This window comes from Pipistrellus hanaki (assembly GCF_964339955.1).
Source record: "Pipistrellus hanaki genome assembly, chromosome: 4".
Lineage (NCBI taxonomy): Eukaryota > Metazoa > Chordata > Mammalia > Chiroptera > Vespertilionidae > Pipistrellus > Pipistrellus hanaki.
The window spans coordinates 65,993,478-66,003,965 of record NC_140506.1 but is presented as its reverse complement, the minus strand read 5'-3'; the positions used below and the strand labels follow the sequence as shown (position 1 = coordinate 66,003,965).

The 10,488-nt window shown below is 39.7% G+C and overlaps 1 pseudogene across 1 annotated transcript; it reads right to left on the bottom strand.

The window, feature by feature from the left end:
- Positions 1 to 692: 692 nt before the first annotated feature.
- Positions 693 to 4,597, bottom strand: LOC311621729 (cyclin-H-like; annotated as a pseudogene). Its single transcript has 3 exons — positions 3,859 to 4,597; positions 1,673 to 1,794; positions 693 to 735 (listed from the first exon to the last, which is right to left on the bottom strand). The product of its transcript is annotated as a cyclin-H-like (transcript).
- Positions 4,598 to 10,488: the final 5,891 nt, after the last annotated feature.

Genomic DNA, 10,488 nt, shown 5'->3' with positions numbered 1-10,488 from the left:
GTACAAGCCAGAGGCAGGCACAGCAATGCTGGGATGAGTGGGAGCAGCAGGTGTCACTGGACTGCCAGTTTCAGCCCAATCCCCACAGGCCACGATAAGGGACCCCACTGGTGCACAACCAACCCGCAGCCAGCAAATCTCCTATGGCCAGCCAACCTCCCACAGTCCCTCTCTCTGGCTGGCCATTCCCAATTGGCCCCCATCACTGGCCAGGCCGAGGGACCCTATGAATTCGTGCCCTGGGCCTCTAGTAGATGAATAATAATCAGGGGGGGGAAATCAGCTGAGGTATATAAAGTAGTTTCAAAAAACCTAAAGGAAAGAATAGGGCAAGTAGAAGGCAGGTTTTAAAAAATATTCACAAGTCTATAACATAAATCAGACCAAAATATAAATACTATTTAAATAAAAGAAATTTTAAAAATTACAACCATTGAAAACAAGAGTTCAGACAAGACATAGTAGGACACAAGGGAAAAGATCAGAAAATAAACATAATGAAAAGTGATACATCAGAGTTAAAGGATAGAAGAGAAAAATGAAATTATTATATAAATGAAGGTCACACTGAGCCATCAGTGGGGGGAAGGGAGGAGGGGAAGCAAGCCACTTCTGAAAAGAAAGAAAGAAGAAGAAAAAAACAGAAATATAGAAGAACAAAGATTTTTAAAGTAATTGAAAGAAAATTACTGTTATGAAGCCAGAGGACATCCAACATTTGTATACTTGACATTCCTAAATAAGAAACATAATAATATTCAAAAATGGAATAAAAGAAAATTTTCCATGAAATAAAGGAAAAATCAGATGTATAGATAAAATGAGTACACTGCATAGCAGGAAAAAGTTGTTATAGAAACATCAGCATATAACCTGAGAAACTCACTGGAGTTTAATGATAGAGTACTCAATGGGGGACAAGAAAGAATCAATTCCCCTACAACAAAGAATAAAATTTGGCTGACCTCAGACTTCTATAAAAAGCACTGTAGAAGGCAATAAAGCAATATCTACCAAGTCTTCAGGGAAGAAAATTATACACCAAGGGTGTTCAATCTGAACAAGTTATCATTGCAAGTATAAAAGTAATTGATGGATAATATGAAACTTGCTACGTGATATAAAACATAGTTCCTTTGAGCTCTGCTTTGAAACAACTATTGTGGTAGGATATCCCTTATACTTAGAGATGAATGGAGAAATCACTGTAAAGACACTATTCAATTGTGGCATTATAAGTAGAACATTACACAAATGTTGTAGATCACAACAATTTAGAAATAATAATACAATCTGCCTCCGGTGATGAGAGGAAGTAGGATTTTAAAAAAGCAAACTTCTCTCTACATCTCTTACAAAAAATGTCAAATAGACATTGAGCCTTAAAGTGATAACTCATTAAATCATAATTTAAAATATAAACACATGGAAAAATATAAACATCTCAGACCACATAGCAAATAAAAATGACTAAACAATAAAAGCATATCATTAAAAAATGGAAATTTTAAAATTAAAAAAAGTTGTCAAAACACTAAATGCAAAAAAACATTTCCTATATTTTTACATTTAATCCCCTCAGATTAGATCAAAAAGAGAAAATCATCTATTATATAAGTGTGATTCCAAAAGGCTTAAAGAAAAAAGATATAAAGCCAGTAAACAAACAGACCTGAAACTGCTGATCGAGGAAGAGCCGGAAACCAACAAATATCCCTGTAGAGATGGGAGACTTCTTCCCTCATCCGTGGTGAGGGTGAGGAAGCCCACGTCTGCCTGTAGGAGGTACACTTTCTAAAACAGGAAAGCAAAATTCAACAGTTAAAATAAATCATAGCCCAATTTCAACACCTCTCACTGCCTCATTCACCATTTATTCAACAGCACCAGCAATTTTTTAAAATAAATTTTCATGGTGTTTCTATTAATAAGTCATTTGAAATTGAGAATGAGCCCATTCTGAAGTTTTTTGAAGATTACTTCTTTCAATAGAAGTGCTTTAGGGTTGCTTCTGGAAAAACATTACTTCCCTTTTTTCATTTTTTAGAAGCTCAAGGGTGAAGGGAGGAAAAGGGAGTTTATCTAAGAGATGATGGCAACCCACTGAGTTTAATATGCTTCCTTTCACGTTTGCCTATCTTCTGCAATATGCTTCAGTGCCTCTTCAAAAGTGATTTGATGTCCCCCAAAAGCTAGAAAAAGCCCTCTAGAAAAAGAACTCCACTTTTATTCCAAGAGGCTTAGAACTGTGAGACTCCTGGAGACTATGAGCTGTTCCTAACATTAAAAGAATCAAAAGACAATCAGAGGCTATATCATTTTCCACTAACCGGGGTGTGATAGGTCTTCCTACTGAGGAGGTGATGACTAGAGGGGACAATCTAGGTCCTAACTTAGAGCCAAGACTGGAAGCCACCGGGAAACTTTTCAGAGGTGGCAAGTTCAAGAGAGACCCTGAATGTCACAAAACTGAAGGAAGAAAACCTTGGCAGAATATGCCAATGTGCGCTGTGCTCAAGGAGAGGAACAAATTATCTTGATTGACTTAAATAAATAGGTAAATACTTATTATAAGTATTAAAGTTATAGATACTTAATCATGAGTTCTGAAAATTGTTTCTAAATAAGCTATAACATTTGAAAGTAAATTCACTTTTATCCTTTCCACTAAAGTGGGTGAACCAGATTTGGGATGAGTGCTTGAGCCAATAAAACAAGGATATATCACCAAGAAAAGCTGTTCTTTTAAGTCTCTCTAATAAAGTGGTTACACGATAGTCACACTACTTTCACGAGTTGATTGATCACAACTAAATTGACTTTCAAAATGCATATGTTGGGTGTTCCCATGGGTGAGATTAGCTGAGAACATTATGTCCCTTTTATCTCTAGAACAACTGACACAAATGGTGCATGTGGAGGAGGAGGTGACTTCAGAAAGGGTAAGGCAGAGATGTCACAGCACAAAAAGCCGAACACTGCACTTACACTGTACTTCTCCTTATGGTCTAGAAATGAATAGGACCAACAATTCAACCTTTACTAAACACTTCGTATATAAAGGCACTTTAATTAACCCTGTGAAGGGTAGGGATTATTATTTCCCCCTTCTTCACCTTGGGAAATGGGTACAGAGAGCCTTAGTATCTTGTCCAAAGTGAAGGTAGCCATGATTCATATCCAAGTACTTTGGTGCTACAATCTGTGCATTTAATTTTTATATCCACCCCTTTGAATGTAAATTGAATCGCTTGAATATGTTTAATCTGAAAAATTCCTCGTAACTATAACACATTTTTATGGGTTCACTTAGGTAATCTAATAGGTACATCATAAAACTGAGCATACATCTGCTACCTACTTACCTTTAAGCAACTTAAGGTTTTTATCTAGACAGCTACTACTAAAAAATGCCTATTTGATCATTTGTTTATTTCTTTTAAAAAAAAATGGAAATGTTTTCAGTTAACTGAGGAAAACCAAACCAGCTACTATTCTGGGTCCTTTGAAGGTGTTTTATTTCACATAAAGCTGCTCTGAAGGAAAACTTTTTAATAAATAGAAAAGTTTACTATATTTTGATGCTTTCACATCATTTCATTTTTAAATACATTTAAATTCTAGGTATACTTCTTCCTTCTGTTGATTTGTTATCATTGACACATCAATTTCAAATGGTTAGAAAGAACCTACCAGGCACCGCTGGTGCACTCTTCCTCTGGAGCACAACCTCCTGGTGTTTGGGTATCTGAGACATGACCATCATCTTCACACCCTTTCTCTTCCTCGTAATTAGGTACAAACCCAGCAGAGTGACATCTCCCCAGTGTGTGTGTGTGTGTGTGTGTGTGTGTGTACCAAATTTCTCATGCTTTTCATTATATCTAGTTACTGTGACAAGTAAGTTCTGTTTTCTTTCAGGATTAGACTTGCTGATAAATACCTTTTCCTAGTCATTCCTGCTTTGGATGCACTAAATATAATGTCCGCCAAGGCAATCTGAGAAGGTGTGTAGCAAAGGTAAGCATCCGTCAACCACAACTCCATGAAGAAAGTCATTAGCTGTTTTCCTCCAAATCTCTGGATTCTCCAACATGTGATAGCAGGTCTTTAAATCAACGAGAAAGCCCTCAAAAGATCACTAAGGATTGTGGGCAAAGGGGAGGAATTGAAGTTGCTGTGTACAAATCAGTTCATATTCCCAAATCTGTCCAAGGGGACTCTCCCGAAGGTTTCCAACAGTTTGTGGACTAGGTACGTGGAATTCATCTACTTTGCAGGCCACAAATATTTTGTTTTCCATGGGTGATATTCCATTACTGAGTTAGCCAGATAAGCATGCTTGGAATGCTTGCAAGCTGGGCCCACAACAGACCTTGGCATCGCTGGCCTAAACACTGAACGAAGTTCCAATAATCTTTCCTCAGGGTTCCTGCAGAGGGTCCTTCTTCATGAGGCTCAAGAAAGACTGATCATTTGGAAGAAGCTTCCTGTTCCCCACTGCTCTGCAATTGAATTTGCTGCTGGCTGGAGGTGCTGCTGGCTGATCCTCACTGGCCAATGCCCAGGGCTTTTTCTGGCTATTGTTGTGGTACATTCTTAAGTCCAAGACAAAAAAGCTTGGAGAAAAATACCTCAAACACCACAAAGCTAGGGCAGCTGCGGGCGTCAGGTCAGCCTTCGTGATCAACAATTCATTTTAAGCCATTAACTATTTTAGCAGAATCACCTGCTGGAGAAATGACCTGCGCTCTCTAATGTAATCCTCACTATAACCCTGAAAGATAGGTGGTAGTTTTTCAATATTTTACAGAACAGGCAACAGGCCAAGAGATAAAGTAACTCCTGCACTCCCCTCAAACTGCACCTCTCCCAAGCTTTCCTGAATTCCTCTAATTGGGTTGGGTGGAATCAGCTGGTCACTCACCACCTCAGCATTCCCACAGGACTCTGAATTGTAACTGGTCTGCCGGTTTGACCCCCAGGCCCACCCTCTCCACCAGCCGTGAAGGCAGAAACTATGTTTCATTTATCTCTACGTCTCCAGATGTGTAGCTGGCATATGGTTCAATAAATATCTGGGGTTCAATAAATATTTCATAAATGTAAGGATTAAGCAAGTACAAAATTCTGCAAAGGGTAAGAGCTACTTGATGGCTGGTCCAGCAGCCCAAATGTGATTTTAGAAATCTTCTGGTCCTCATACAGGTTCTCACGGCCCCAGCCAGTGTTCTCACTGAGCCACAAACCTAGATAATATACCTCAAAATTCAAGAATGAGGCAGGAGAGAGAAAAAAAAAAAGTAAATAATAAGTCTCTGATTCTTATCACCACCAGTTGTTTTTAACTAATACTGTGGTTTCAAATGACATAAATTTGTCCTAAACTATCCCATAAAATCCTTGGTGTTTATCTAAGGGAAAATATAACCATTTCTAGATAAAGTACTTATACTATTTTTTTTTACAACCTACCTTGTTGATAATGTTTCTAGTCATTAATTTCAGATTCAGGAAGAGGGAATTCAGTCATTTTTCATGGTCCTGCAGAAGTCAGACACAGGTCTGCTGAATGAAGCACAAGATGATGCTGCAAGACCCGCTCAGCACAAACACATCACCTCAGCCACCGTACAGTACTATTAACACAAAATGGGAATCGTTTCCAACCCAATAGTTTACCTAAAAGTCTCTCTTCGGCAGGTTTGACCTTTACATTATGAATTTCATTTCACTGTAAGCACTTACATTTATATTACTGCTTAACATGCACTCTTCATAGAAATCTTCCCTAACAATTTCTAACTGCATTTATTCACGCTGAGCATTCACTTAACTACTTGCCTAAAATGCAGTACAGTTACCAGAGAAATATTTCCTGTTATTTCAGAACTGTGAAGGTCAGATCAGTTTTATGCAAAGGGAAATGAAATGTTTTGTGTCTTTAGGCTGCATAGTATAATTTCGAGTATTTTCTTGCTGTTTATGTTGCGGCCTTCGACTGTTCCTCATTTTGCTGCGTTCACCATTGTTCTCCCCTGCCTTCTCTCTCCTGCCTTTTTAACTGAGCAAGGTGATTTCTAATGCTCTACCACCTATAGGAATTAGACATCAGGCACAGCATTGAACATTTAAGGTAAAAGCAGTCTTTGTTACCAGAAAGCAAGAATTATATTCCTGAAGTAGTTCTACAAAGCTGTTTAGTCAAGTAGTTAATCCCTTGGATAAAGTTATTTTTTCATTCTCTATACTATTTTGAGGAGTCAGGTGGTCTCATAGAGATTGCCTATTGTTGGGTTCCTATTAAACTTTCACACAGCGGCGACACAAGCCCATCCCTGGTGCAAGTGGCTCTTTTCCCAGTGGAGCCTTACAGCGTAGTGGCTAAATGCATGGGCTCTGAAGTCAGAAAGACCTGGACCTGAACCTTAGTTCTGCCAGTTATTTGCTGTGTGAATCAAGGCAGGTTGCATAACCTCCTTTGTTCTGTATTCAACAAACTTAGTGCATATTGTTCTATTAATATTATTACTCCTTGCTTATGGAACTGCAGCAACATGAGCCTAGATACAACTGCAGAAATTGCAGATATTTTCTTCACTGAAGATGCAGTGTGATGGAAATCACGCCATGAAATGGCTGAGAGTGGGAGGGGAAGTTCCACAAGAACAGGCAGCGTATTAAAGTCTGTGCCCACATAGGGTAGGCAAAACAAACTGCAAAAAGAACAGACTGTAGAACAGGTGGGACAAGTGAGCCCAACCTTGTGGGTGAGGCAGAGCAACAGATAACATCCTGGCAGCATTCCAAGACCGCCTTGAAGTGACCTTAAAACCATCCACTGGTTTTTTTTTTCAACCACCACTGCAAGGGTTCATTGTTGTGTGGGAGATCAGTGGTCAAGAAGGAGGTGAAATTGTAGTTAATTCCTCTAGAATGTCATAGAAATCCCAGGTTATGACCTTCCTGTATGTCACCTTATTAATGATGGATGTGTATGTGTGTCCTACATGAGAATGCTGGCCTGATCCCCCTGCTGGCCTGACCGCCTTCTAACTGCTTGCTGCCCCGCGCCAGCCTGATCTTGCCCCTAACTTCTTGCTCTCCCATGCTGGCCTGATCTCACCCCTAACAGTTTGCTCCCCCATGCCGGCCTGATCTTACCCTTAACTGCTTGCTCTCCCATGCCAGCCTGATCTCACCCCTTGCTCTCCTGCCAGCCTGATCACCCCTAACCAATTCTTCCTTGGCCCCTGCTATCGTGATTTTTGTTTGGAAGGAAGTCAGACGTCCGGAAGATGTCTGGTTGACCCAGTCTAATTAGCATATTGCCCATTTATTAGTATCTTATCTAATAAAAGAGTAATATGCAAATTGACCATACCTTTGCTATACGAGCCACACCCACCAGCCATGCCCCCCAGCCAATCAGAGCAAGTATGCAAATTAACCATAACCAGGATGGCTGTGGCCACAGAGAGTAGGAGGAAGGCTTAGGTTTCTCTGGCAATGGAAAAAGCCAAGCTTTCCACCTGCCCTTGTCGGCCTAAGTCTCCACTCCAGGCTACAAAGTCTCAATTGTAGAAGGTAAATAAATTCCAGATACCAGGGCCTCCACTTGGGTTGCCAGGGGGTGTGGCTGGCCTGCAAACCATCACAGGCCCCTTGCCCAGGCCGCCCCACATCCCAAAGGAACCCCCACCCTGATCTGGAACACTCTTCAGGGCAAACCACCTGGCTCCCACCCATGCACCTGGCTTCTATCCTATCTAATAAGAGTAATATGCAGATTGACCATCACTTCAACACACAAGATCAAGATAGCTGCCCCCATGTGGACATAAGATGGCCACCACATGATGGCCAGCAGGGGAGGGATGTTGGGAGGCACCAGGCCTGCAAGGGAGGCCTGCAAGGGAGGGCAGTTGGGGGTGATCAACCTTGCAGGGGAGCAGTTAGACATCAATCAGGCTGGCATGGGAGTGGTTAGGGGATGATCAGGCTGACAGGCAGAAGTGGTTAGGAGCAATAAGGAAAGCAGGCATGCAAGCAGTTCGGAGCCAGCAGTCCTGGATTGTGAGAGGGATGTCCCAGATTGGAGAGGGTGCAGGCTGGGCTTGAATATGAAAGTTTTGTTTTACTCATCAATTTACAGGTACTTCATGGAACTAAAACTCAAGTTACAGGACAGAGCCTGGTCATGTCCTTGTTTCAGCACTCCAAGAGTGACTGGAAGCCATAATTGCACATGAACTTTATTTGAGCCAGAAAGAAATTAAGGCTTACATGAAAATGACATACCCACTCACTCATGCCTTTTTGTTCTGAAAATGTTTTGTAGCTAAAGGGTACATTTTTAAGACATATAATGATGGCATATTCAACTTGGTGAGAGATAATTAAATAGGAGTTTGGGGCATCACTGTAATTTAGATGTAGTTTATCCATCAGGAAGGCTCTTAAAAACCTCACAAGTTAAAGACCTGTCGTTTTCTAACTGGTCTACAGGTTTCATTTTCTATCCTTATAAAACAGAAGAGTCACTAGTTTCAGAAACATATGTAGTGTAGAGATTCTAGGGGTTGGATGCTATTGAAATCCACAGAAATTTTAAAGCATTTCACTAAATGGTACTAGGTCTGCTATTGATATGTTATTTAAAATGTTTACAATATGTTTTAGTTATAGATATAATACAGAATGTAAGTTCATTAAATTATAAGAGGAACATATTAGAGTCTAATTTAGCATCTGCTTTCTATTAGCCCAGCTCAACCTTATTATTAATGCAAAAACCCTACTTCCTGTTTAAAAGCCTTATGTCAGTCAATGCTTTTCTTCCTCCTGTACCCTAACAAAATAACTTGGCTCAGTTCTCACAAGTTAAGCAGTTAAGAATTAAATAAGTTTGTCTGATCCCCCCCATTCATGCTTTCTCCAAGATCATGCATTACTTTAGCATCAAAGTTTAAGTGAGAGCCAGACTCATTCACTTTACCTCTAACTCCATGTGCTGTGATACATTTTCTTTTAACACTGTCATAATTATTGATGCTATTTCAAAACAGCCCTTCCATTTATAAAATAAATAAAGGTTATCTTTGGTAAGTAGTGTTCATTCAATAGGTAAAAATAATAATAATAATAATAATAATAATAATAATAAAATTTACCTCAAATATCCAAATCTTTCCAATGTCCAGAACAAAGTTTGGCAAACTATGGTCTGCAAGCAAATCTAGCCCACTTCCCATTTTCATTTGGCTCACAAGCTAAGAATGATATTTATATTTATAAAATGTTGGGGGGGGGGAGAGTATTTCATGATACATAAAATGATATGAAATTCAAATTCCAGTGTCCATAAATAAAATTTCATTGGAACACGGCCATGCTCATTCTTTACTAGTACAAACTACCTCTAGCGGCTTTCTTGCTACAAGGGCAGCATGGTAGAGCTGTGACAGAGACCGTCTGCAGCACACTCATCTTCACACTGATGTGCAACACACAAGGCTCAGTGATGCAGTTGTAATTCAACAGCATTTTAAGTGGCACACTTATTGCCATACATCTTATTATCTTATTACTAATGCATACTAACCTTATAAAAACAAAAACAAAAAAAGTGATTTTTGAGTGCTGCGCTTGCAAGGCACAGTGGCCTATGGATTATTTTGTTATACAACTATATGGCAAAGTGTCATGTTTACTAGGCAACCACGTGTTAGCTGTGCTAATACAACCTTGACATTGCCACACTAAGCACTTACCGCAATATCTCCAACACACAGGAAAGCACCTCGGGACAATTAAAAAACTTAACATGGAATGTCTCGTTGGAGTAGAATTTATTCACAAACAGGGTGCAACCAAAGGTACTTGCCAACTGGCTCATTTGTTAGACAAGCAAAGAAAGCTATTTATTGATGGAGAGTTCAAGTTAGTTGTGTGTCCAGAGAAAATAAATTTGTTTAATCCTACTAGTTTTGGGGTTTTGTTTTGTGGGGGTTTTGTTTGTTTGTTTGTTTGTTTGTTTTGTTTAGCAAGGGCAGTTACTTGAAGACACCTGTACAGTCAACTAAATAACAAGGCAACTGACTTCAAGTAGTGTCCCTTGGCTTTTGATGAGTCAGTAAATGCAGATGTAAACAACAAAACAAACAGAGCCACTTTAAAGTGGAGCAGGAGCCCTGACTGGTTTGGCTCAGTGGATAGAGCGTCGGCCTGTGGACTGAAGGTTTCCAGCTTTGATTCCAGTCAAGGGCATGTACCTTGGTTGCGAGCACATCCCCAGAAGGGAGTGTGGAGGAAGCAATTGATTGATGTTTCTCTCTATCCCTCTCCCTTCCTCTCTGTAAAAAATCAATAAAATATATTTTAAAAAGTAAAAATTAAAGTGAAGCAGGAGCTGCCATGCCAGAGGAACTGCTTTGCAGTCCTTTTCCTTAAATCTTTGGAATGTTAAAACAGGGCAAAAGAATCTTT